Below are 10,981 nucleotides of genomic sequence, written 5' to 3' on the forward strand. Positions count from 1 at the left end.
TCAAGGAGAGGCTGAGTGTCCAACTGTCAGAGATTCTGGCTTTGGGTGGCAGTTGGAGTAGGTACCTTCTGTGATGGCTTCCAATTCTAACATTCTGTGAGCTTCCCACAGTCCTGACTCATCTGAATCATACTCCTAAAGATTCTGTAGGGTTTTAGCAAAAATAAAGAAAGAAAAAAAAAGCTAACTCTAGATTGCCAAGATCAAGTTAGGTCAAGTTGTGCTCACTGTGTTAGTTTTCAATTGCTGCTATAACAAATTATGACAGACATAGTGGTCTGAAACCACACAAATGGATTGCCATATGATTCTGTAGATCAGAAGTCTTACTGCACCAAGGTGAAGATGTTGAGAGGGCTGCATTGTTTTCTGAATGCTCTCGGGGAGAATCCATTTCCTTGCCTTTCCCTATCCTGGAGGCCACTTGGAATATTTGGCTTATGGTCCTTTCCTCCATCCTCAAAGTCAGCAACAGCTTGTCTCTCTGACCTTACTTCTGCAGTCACATTTTCTTTTCTGATGATGGCCAGGAAAGGTTCTCTGTGTTTAAGAACTTGCATGATTACATGTGGCCCACCAGGATAATCCTGGATAGTTTCCCCCATCGTTAGGTATTTGACCTCATTCACATCTTCAGAGTTCCTTTTGGCTTATCAGGCAACATATTCACAGGTTCCAGAGATTACGATATGGACATTTGGGGGGTCATAATTCTGCCCATCTCATTACGGAGCTGTATCTTATGATAGTTTGGGATTTCTTGGGCATCAACAGGGAATGCTAAATCTTCACTTTATAAAAAAACATTTGACTTTTAAAGAAATCTCTAATTTTTAAATTCTTGTGTACCTTCCAAGATCCATTTGGACATTTTCCACTCATCAGAATGACAAAGATTTTTAAAAAAATATTATTACCTGTAGAAATCATTTGCATACACCATTGTAATGACATCATCTGAGGCAGACCTGGTTGAAACTGGCTTTGGCTCAGCTTGGAAGGCTCAGACTTGCCTTTTGTCAGTGCCAAGGGATGAACTGGCCCTGAGAGGCTGAGTCAAAGCAAGTAATTAATTAAGTAAATTGGAGTGCAAATGGACAGTGTCTAGTTAATTATATGCCATGGCATGGAGTTCATGGCATGCTATCATAACTGGTTTTGCAAAGCTCCCATATGGCTTTAAGTTTTTAGCTTAATTTTTTCCTCTCATTCCTCATCCCTCTTCCTATCGTCTCTCCCAATATGTAGCCAGTTCGATGAGTTTCACATGTGTAATTGGAGATGTGTGTGTGATTTCCAGGTGGATCTATGCAAACTGTCTCAGGAGACTATCCCCAGGAAAGGCTATTCCAACTTGCAGCCACATGCATTCCTGATATCATGAAGGATGGCCCAAAGGTGTCTCAGAGTGGCTGTCCTACTTACACACCTATCAATATGCTGAAAGCACTGATTTCCCACTTACTCCTACCCTGATGAGCATAAGGTGGTGCCTTGTTTTAATTTCCATTTCTTTGAGTAATAGGGAATTTGAGTGTACGTATTAACAAATAGTGTTGAAGCCTTATCAGTTGTGAGGAGAAAACTCAGGCTAGTTTATCTACCTCTTCTTGTATTTAAAGGAAATGCAGCTTCCTGGGATTTTGCTTAAAAATCCTTTGGCTAATGTGGGACTATCCTCTGAATCATGATCCTGGTAACTGTCTCTTCTCCGTTCACACTTCTCAAGTTCAAGGCTAATTTTATTCTTTCACAAACTATACCATATTTTTTATTTCTTGGGATGTTATGGCCCAGATTAGATTTTTGAGGGAGACATTTCATTTGTTAGATTTTGTCATGCTGCCTTTGTTCCCGTTAAAGACTTCCTTGGATGCACCCACAGCAGAAGTGATGTGTCCTTCCTGTCTACCTGCTTAAGCCACAACCACATCGTATCCCCACCCCACCCCCACTTGCTTCCTTTTCTGCCTTTTCCACTAGGTTAATGGATCTCAGCCCTGGACGCATATTATAGTCACTAGAGAGATCTTTCAAGCTTCAGTTACCCAGAACCCACCAGCACAGACAAGCTTTCAATTGCCTACAGGGAGGCCAGGCATGGGTACTTGTTAAAAGGGTTGACCAGCAAAAAGCAATTGGACTTTTGCTGCACAATATGGGTGTGACGAAGAGTATGTCTGAAATATAGAAGCTCCTTCAAGGAATCTCTTAGTACTATGATGCTCTGTGATTAAGGTCACTGGAAAACTAAAACAGCCCAATGCAGTCAAGGCTACTAATGGCTCAAAACCTTCAGGAATGAAGGTTTGGGTCACCCCACAGGTGAAGAACCAAGACCAGGGGTGCCTGGGTGGCTCAGCTGGTTAAGTGTCCATCTCTTGATTTTGGCTCAGGTCATGATTTCACCATTTGCGACACTAAGTCCCACATCCTGCTTCATGCTGACCACATGAAGCCTGCTTGGGATTCTCTCTCATCCTCTCTCTCTGCCCCTCCCCTGCTCATGCTTTCTCTTTCTCAAAATATGCACTTTAAAAAATTAAATTAAATTAAAAAAAAAAGAGCCAAGACCCAGTGACGTGCTTACTGAAGGAAAAGAAAATACAGAATGGATAGTGACAGAAGATAGCCATAAATACCAGCCATGACCATGACCATGTGACCAGTTACAGAATAAGGTGTGTCATTGTCATGGGTATTTCTTCCTTGTTTTGTTATGAATATGTGTGTGTGTGTGTGTGTGTGTGTGTGTGTGTGTATGCAGATATCCCTGTATCGTAACATAAGATGTATTGACTTCATATTGTAGTATTGTAAATTTTACATCATAGTATTTAGTTGCAGGACATCAAAAAGAAGCATAACTGTCATGCAAGGACTTTGTACTCTCTTTTGGGGAAGGGGTTCGTGCATTTCTGGTTGTATTCAGGATAGTTGTATCATGTTGTGGAAGTGTAACCTTGTTGTATCTTTACTTGGAGATTGTTTGGTTTAAGGAGATGTGTATGAGCACCAAGCAGACAAAGGGGTAAAACTTGTGATGTGTCAGTTGGCTGGGCCACGGTGGTCAGATATTTGGTCAATCATTATTCTGGATGTTTCTGTGAGGGTGTTTTTGGATGAGATGAACATTTAAATTAGTGGACTTTGAATAAAGCAGATTGCTCTTCTTAATATAGGTGCATCTCATTCAATCAGTTGAAAGCCTGAATGGAACAAAGATGGACTTTCCCTGAGCAAGAGAAAATTCTGCCAGTAGATGGTTTTTGGCCTTGAACTGCAACATGGGTCTCCAAGCATTTGGGACTCTAGTTATAGGTCTATTAGCAAAGAGGAGTAGTAGTAGTGGGTCCAGAGGAGAATCAACAGTGTCTAGCACAGCAACTGCCTCTGGGGAGTCCATTACCATTTCCTCAGGTAATTCAGGGTTTATCCCCTCTGAGTCCCTTAGGAGCAGGGTCCCTAGTTTTATCTCCCTCAGGAGAGAACTTTACCAATAGTAGGTGCTCACTAAATTTGAATTGAAGAAAGAGCAAGGGAAGTAAAAGATGACTTAGAAAATTACTAGAAATTCCCCAACCGGGCACTGTCTTTTTGTCCCAGCACCATCAGTGCTGGGGAGGGGTGATAATCAATCCCCGCTTGTTAGAATCTATTTAAAATAACCTCCCCACACTCCTTCCCAGTTTAAGGAGGCTGATGAGGAAGAGTTGGCCTGGTTCAAGAGGCCTGCAAACCTCACCCAGCCCTGGCCCAGAGGCCCAGCACCACTGCCTCCAGTTTGGCCAGCAACAAAGGACTTCATTGTTTAGGCCTTGGGATGTTTTTTCCTTTTCTTATCCTGATCCCTGCACAGAAAAAGCCCTAAAGACGCTGCCTTCTCTAAGAACTTTGAAAGCCTGAAGGATTTTGTTTGCCTCAGGGGGAATAGAATGAAGAGTGGGAAAAGGGGGTAATTAGTCACTGCCTGGCTCTGCTCCAGGGGCTTGACAGGAATGCTTTCTGAGAGCAGAGGCAGGGAGAGCTGCAGCTCCCCACCTTTATCTTTCCTTAGCTGTTGAATGTAGAGCCTCTTGGAAAAGGCCCAGCAGGATCTTGGGGTGGGGTGTGTGGAGGAGGGGAAAAGGCCTGGGTGACCATCTTGTTTCTGAAGCTCTCTTAGGGACATGCATCCAGGTTTGAAATACAGATACATCACGGCTTTCTGCCATGTTCCCCAAAATCCACTTAGGGAGGCCAGTGGGAGCATTGGGAAGGAAGCCAGTCAGCTCCTCCATGACAGCCAGGACAGAGGGTCCGGTGCGACGGGCCATACCGGGGTACCCCAGAGCAGGAGAGGTCTCAGAACAATCTGTGGAATGATGGGGCAGGACTAGGTCAGGGTATGGAGGCGTAGAGGGTGGTGAGGCTTGCCTGAGCCCCCACAGTGCAGGACAGATGAAGAGATTTTTCTTCCCTCCCTGTTGGTCCCTTCAAAACCACAGCCCTCTTGCTGTGCACTCAGCCACAGTCACCCTGGCCTACCTTGGGTAATTGTGAATATGTGCTTTGAGGGCACTGCCACTTTGATCTAGCTAAGCAAGAGGTATATAAAAGGGGTCCTGCCATCTCCATCACCACTCAGCCTCCCTGATGTACACTGGGAAGGCACAGGTGTGCTCTTGTGTCCCTCCAGAGCAATTCCCTTGGAAGAGTCCCTCTAGGTCACCCACTGGGTGACCCCTGCCTGCCTGTGAGCCGCCACGCAGTCTTCATCATCTCAACCTTCGGGACAGGGATTCCGTCTTCCTGCTGGGCTCGGGGCAGTCTCTTTCCTCTTTAAAGTTGCCACCAGCCAGCAAAGTGCTTCAAGGGTGTGAACAATCTTTCCTGAGGGGCAAGAGACTAGTGGTGACTAGAAGGAAAGAATGTCTAAAGTGCGTCTGAAATGGCCCTTTTTTCACAACTCACGTGTTAACCTCTTCACAAGGTGCTTCCCTCCCACAACATCCTTGATTCCTAACCTGCTCCCTACACCTCTTGTCAGTTCTTTCCCACTAAGGGCTTCCTTCTCTGTCCTTCCCCAATCAAATTCCCACCCCTCTTTCAGAACCTTCACCAGTGGAGGGGTGGGAGGGCACAATTAGTTGCCAAAAAATACCACTTTAAGGTGGCTACTCAAATCTGTCAAGGGGTCCCTTGGGAAGTTGGGAGAGGTCAGGAAGGATCCACCCTCCAGAGATTTGGAGAGGACCGTGACCCTGCTGACACCTTGATTTTGGACTTCTGGCTCCAGATCTATGAGAACACGTTTCTGTTATCAGACACCACTCCATTTGTGGTGCTTCCTTACAAAATTCCTAGGTCCTAACGCAGGACCTACAACTATTTTTCACTTCCAGGTCATCATAATTCATAGTGAAATTTAATGTCTTGATCCCGGGCTCCTCCCCGCATTCAGTGCCACGGATACTTGCTGAGATCAGAAGAAATGCTGTATGTGTTTTTGCCACACTGACATGCATAGTTTGGGTAATTTAGTTTGAGATCCTTGCAGGGACTTTTCTGTGTGCAAATGCTGGCTCTAATCCTGGCTAGTTATGTAAGTTGGCTTGTCGAAAATTTGAAAGGGGAAAACACTAACAGTGACATTTTATAGAGTTCTTTCAACATGCCATCTTTATAAGTCTTTCTCTAATCCTTGCCACCATCCTGTAAATGAGTTAACATCAATTCAAATGTCAGAGGAGTCTTCTTGGGGGAGAGAGACTGACCGAGGAGGCAGGCCATGTTCTGCCTGGTTCTGAAGCCAGAGTTCATCCCAAACTGCTTCTTTGGGGACCAGGGAGAAGGGAGAGAATGCGCCTGGCACAGAGGAGGAAATGCAGGGGTGTGCTGGATCTAGCTCATGCTGAGTTGCAAGACCTGACTATTAAAATTTCAAGACTTTTGCAGGCAGGTTGATGTTATGTTGGTAGTTTGAAACTGGCCACAGTGGGAGCATTTACACCACAGAAATTGGCAAGTACCACAAATCAGAGCTCTTATCTCTCCCACTATGTAGTTTCACTGGGACACGACTTGATTAGAGGAGAGGGAAAGCCATGGGGAGGCACACTGAGGCCTTCAGCCTGGCATTAGCTGGAAAGGGCTGATGTGGTCTAGGTGGTGCTTAAAGTATTGATGGAATGGACAGTGAAGTTGTACATGACCAAAGCTACCCAATCCTGGGGGTTTAGGAAGGGCCAATCCCTCCCTGGGAGCTTAGGAGCACTCACTGAGGACTTCTTAGTGATGGAGAAATAGTCATCAAAGCTGCTGGCCCGTCACCACTAAACTATAGCAACATGACCAGGAAAAGAGTCCATTTCTAAACAGTTAAATGAACACTCTGGCCCTCAGTCTCAGGGTACCTTTGTGGCTCAGTCCGTTGAGCATCCAACTCTTGATTTCAGCTCAGGTCATGATCCCAGAGTCATGGGATCAAGCCCCATGTTGGGCTCTGTGCTGAGCATGGAGCCTGCTTAAGATTCTCTCTTTCTCCCCGTCCCCTGCTCATGCTCTGTCTTTCTAAAAAAAAAAAAAAAAAAAAAAAAAAAAAAAAAATCCCTGTGTCTACCCCAGATTTGCTCTGGCTGCCACTTCCTGAGGTAGCCACTTGGCTGCTGACCCCCCTTCTCTGCATCTGGACGCTGGGCAGCCATGTCTGTACTAAGTGTCCCTGCCCTGCTGTGACAAACTGATCCAGGACACTAGCTGGCTCAGCCACATCTGTGTCTCCCAGAAACTTGGAGTTTTGAGCTAAGATCCATTGATCTCTGACATTGTTGATAATAATTTGCATCAGTGGTAGTGCTCTAGAGCTGTGCTGTTGGATAGCGAACTCACATGTGGCCACTGAGCACTTGAAATGTGGCTCATGCAAATAGGCTACGAGTGAAGAGCACATGCTTCAAAGACTTGATATGAAGACAGAGATTTAAAATACCTCATTAACAATTCTTTGACTATATGTTGAAATGACAATATTGTGGATATGAGTTAAATAAAATGTATCATTAAAATGGATTCCTCCTGTCTCTTTTTACTTTTTAAGATATGGCTACTAGAAAACTTGAAATTGCTTACGTTGGAATTATATTTCCTCTGGACAAAGCAGCTCTAGAGGAGAGGTCCATGAGGCCCCTGGGGCCGGGTGGTTCCCAGCCTCCTCAGACCTGGGTTATTCAGCTGTCTTTTCTTCCTTGAGCCAACTCAGCTTTCTTCCATCCTGTTCTTTTCGTGGTTTACCCTACCAGAGTAGTTTGGATTATTTGTAACCAAAGACACTTTAATAGACCAGCTGAACTGAAATCTCCTTGGGGAGTTGCACAGATGATTCTATGGCTCTGCCAGAGAACCTTCCAATGCTTCCAACAGGTCATGTTCGGGCCCACTCTGAAAGGATGAGACCACCTGGACTGCATCATTCCTGCCTCCACAGACCCGGATTGTGCCTCTGCCTTGATCTGACTACAGATCAAGGGACCTTGAGCTCTGGCCACAGGAACTGCATTTGGACTAGGAGGTTCTACTGGTCAGGCAGGACCAAGGAGTCTGGTTCCGGCTGAGGTTGTGCAGAGGAACTGGATTATGTCACCAGAGACTGGAGTTTAGAATAATAACAGCTTTGTTCGACTCTCCCTGAACCTATGAGGAAGTCCAGGTTTGAAAAGAGCAGTTTCATGAAGCACACACAAGGGTTCTCCCCTCCCCCACACCCCCTCCATTCCCCATCTGGCAAATCGGCCCACCCTCCTGCATGGTGATCAGAGAGTTTCGTGTCTCTGCACCCAGCCTGGGAACTCTCACTTTAGAAATGTGGTTTTCCTAAGACATTTCAGTTGTTCCAAGGTGTGAGGCGAAACTCCCACAAAAACCTGTCAAGGGCTGGCTTTGGAGTGGAATGTTCAAGGTTAACTCACTGGGGTGAACAAAAATGGTTTGCCAGATTCCAGATAATTATTCCTTCAGGAACTTCTTGCTCCAAGCACTTTAATGAAAAATGATAGAAAGAGTTATTGCCCTGTGAGACATTCAATTCCACCGTGCAGCTAAAGCATCTGCCGTGGACCCAGCCAGGGAAGATTACATCTGCCCGACCATGGAGACGCTGCAATAGTTTATCTTCAAAATAAGCAAAGAAAATGTGTCTAATGAATCCCTAAAGACTGGTATGTGCAGATGGGTTTGAAAACTGCCTCAGGCAATTTTTCATCCTCATTGTAATGGGAATCCCTTGGAAACAAGTTGGAGATCATATGTAAATTTGCTACACTTATAACATTCTTGGGAAGACTTGGAATGAGATGGTAAATGAAGACATTGCAAAGTTAATAAATTGAGAGAGAAACCCTTATTAAATTTTTTTTTAAATGGGCTGCATGTGCCATATTCGTGGGAGCTATGTGGTTTAATAAAATGAAATAAGCCTCTAATGTGTTCCACATGGCTCTGTGTTGAGTAGAAGACAAGTGTGGGTAAGACATGGCCCCTGCCCTCTAGGAGCTTGCAATCAAATGGGTGGTTGAGACAAGACTTAAGTGTGGAGAAGCCGCCTCACCATGACAGATGGCCTCAGCCAGGGAAAAAGAAACAGTCGGATCCTTAAATCAGAAGGGTGGGGGTGGCGTGTGTAGGGGGAGCAGAAATCAGTCCCTGGGGTGTATTCTGTTGTCACTGTCAATTTTTCTTTTTCTTTCTTCTTCTTCTTCTTCTTCTTCTTTTTTTAATGTTTATTTATTTATGAGAGAGAGAGAGAGAGAGGGAGAGAGAGGAAGGGGCAGAGAGAGGAGACACAGAATCTGAAACAGGCTCCAGGCTCTCAGAGGTCACCATAGAGCCTGACACGGGGCTCGAACTCATGGACCGTGAGATCATGACCTGAGCCGAAGTCAGACCCTTAACTGACTGAGCCACTCAGGTGCCCCTGTCAATTTTTCTCAGTTCATAGCTTAATTCCCAGCCCCTGTCCCCATCTGATTGCTTCCCAACTCTGTCCTTTCTCAGAAATAACCACCACATTGTAATTGGAGTGTAACCTCCCAAAAGAATTTTTTTTTTTTTTTTTACTACATATGTTTAAATAAAGAGCTGAAGTAAATGTGGCAAAATGTAATCATTTGATAAATCTGGATAGTGGGTATTTGGTTCTGTTTTATCTTTTTGTTTTCTACTTTATTGTATCCTTGAAATATTTCATAGTTAAAAGATTATAAGTAAATAGTATGTATAATATGTAAATAATAAATTAGAGACTCAAAGACAGAAAGGAAGAAGGAAAGAAATCAGGAAGAGAAGTGAAAATTTCTGAGAATTCATAGGACTGCAAGGTCTCCTTGCATGGAGGTAGTCAGGAAAGACTCTGCCAAGATGAAATACAAGACCTGGGTCTTGAAAAATGGAAAAGAGGGAGCATAGTCTGAGTGGGAGGAACCCTGTTAAAGAACAGCTCTTCTGTAAAATGAGGAGCTTGGACTCATAAGTTCTAAATTCACACTCAAATCTGATGGCTTATGTCACATTCATTGATTCAATCCACAAGCAACATTTGGACACCTGCCATGTGCAGTTAGGGATACACTGTGTGATTTTCTAGGATGGGTACATGGGAGAGGGACCACCCTCAATCACCATATACATGCTCATTATTCATCATGCTTAAATATGAAGAATTGACTAACTCTTCATCTATCTCTTTATCAAATCTTTTAAATTTTAAACTCTTTTCAGATGGAGACTATTTCTCATATTTCTCTGTATCCTCCATAGTGTCAAGATAGGACTACGTAAATAAGTAGATATTCATTAAATACTCATTGAATGCCGGATTAGCTTATTCATTGAAATCACAATCAGGAGGCTATTATGTCCTAAATCACAAAAGAAAATACTCTGGAGATGCAAAGATAAAAATAATCTCAGTTTCTAATAAGCTTTCAAGTCTAATAGGGGAGATAAATTGGTGTAACTCACTTATTGCAAAAGAGGTTATTAAGGACCAAAAGAATAGTACAGAGAAAGTGCTGTATGGGTTGACTGATTGCATAAAGTGACACATACATGTTTAAGCTTCTAATATCTGTTAGAGGTTTATTCAGTATAAATTTTAGATAATAGACATGCTACTTTTGGGAAAGTGAACGCTTAAAAATATCTGGTACCACCTTTTTTTAGCTGAAGTAGAGTTGACATACAATGTTATATTAGTTTCATGTGTACAACATAATAATTTGACAATTATATACATTAGGAAATGCTCTCCATGATAGGTCTAGTTGCCATCTGTCATCATGCACAGTCATTACAATATTATTGACTATATTCCCTATGCTGTACTTTATAGCCCCATGACATTGATTTTATAACCGGAAGTTTATACCTTTTAATCCCCTTCCAACCATCAATCTTTGTTCTTCATCCTATGTTCTTCCACTTCTTGTTAAGTGGTAATGTCTGTCTTTTGCACCTCTCCCTTCTTCCTCTTTTTTAACACCACAGAAATAGAAAAAGATACCATCAATTTAATTTTTTTATATTATTCTTTGTTGTAATTTTTTTTTAATTAAGGATTAGAACAGAACCATTTTTTTTTCAAGTTCAATGCAGTAGTAATTTATTCTAACAAACCAAACACTGAATTCAGATTCGATACTTAGGCACTTAGGATGCATCTTCTAATGGTTGCAATGGCATTCTAAAACCTGAAAGCACATCTGCTTCGTTGGGTGCTCCTACCTGGACAGGCTCCCTTGGTAGGAGAGATGGGCAAACCAGTGTTGGGCTATGCTCATGTTCTGACCTTTGTGGAATTGCAACCTGGTTTTGAGCCTTACACAGATGCCAGTATAGATCAGTGGATACAGAAATGATAATGGTGGTAATAATAGTAGGCAACATTCATTTGGAGTGCTTCTGATGTACTTATACTGTTCTGAGGACCTGACACAAGTTAACTCAT

The sequence above is a fragment of the Neofelis nebulosa genome, chromosome 3, assembly GCF_028018385.1.
Source record: "Neofelis nebulosa isolate mNeoNeb1 chromosome 3, mNeoNeb1.pri, whole genome shotgun sequence".
Taxonomy (NCBI): Eukaryota; Metazoa; Chordata; class Mammalia; order Carnivora; family Felidae; genus Neofelis; species Neofelis nebulosa.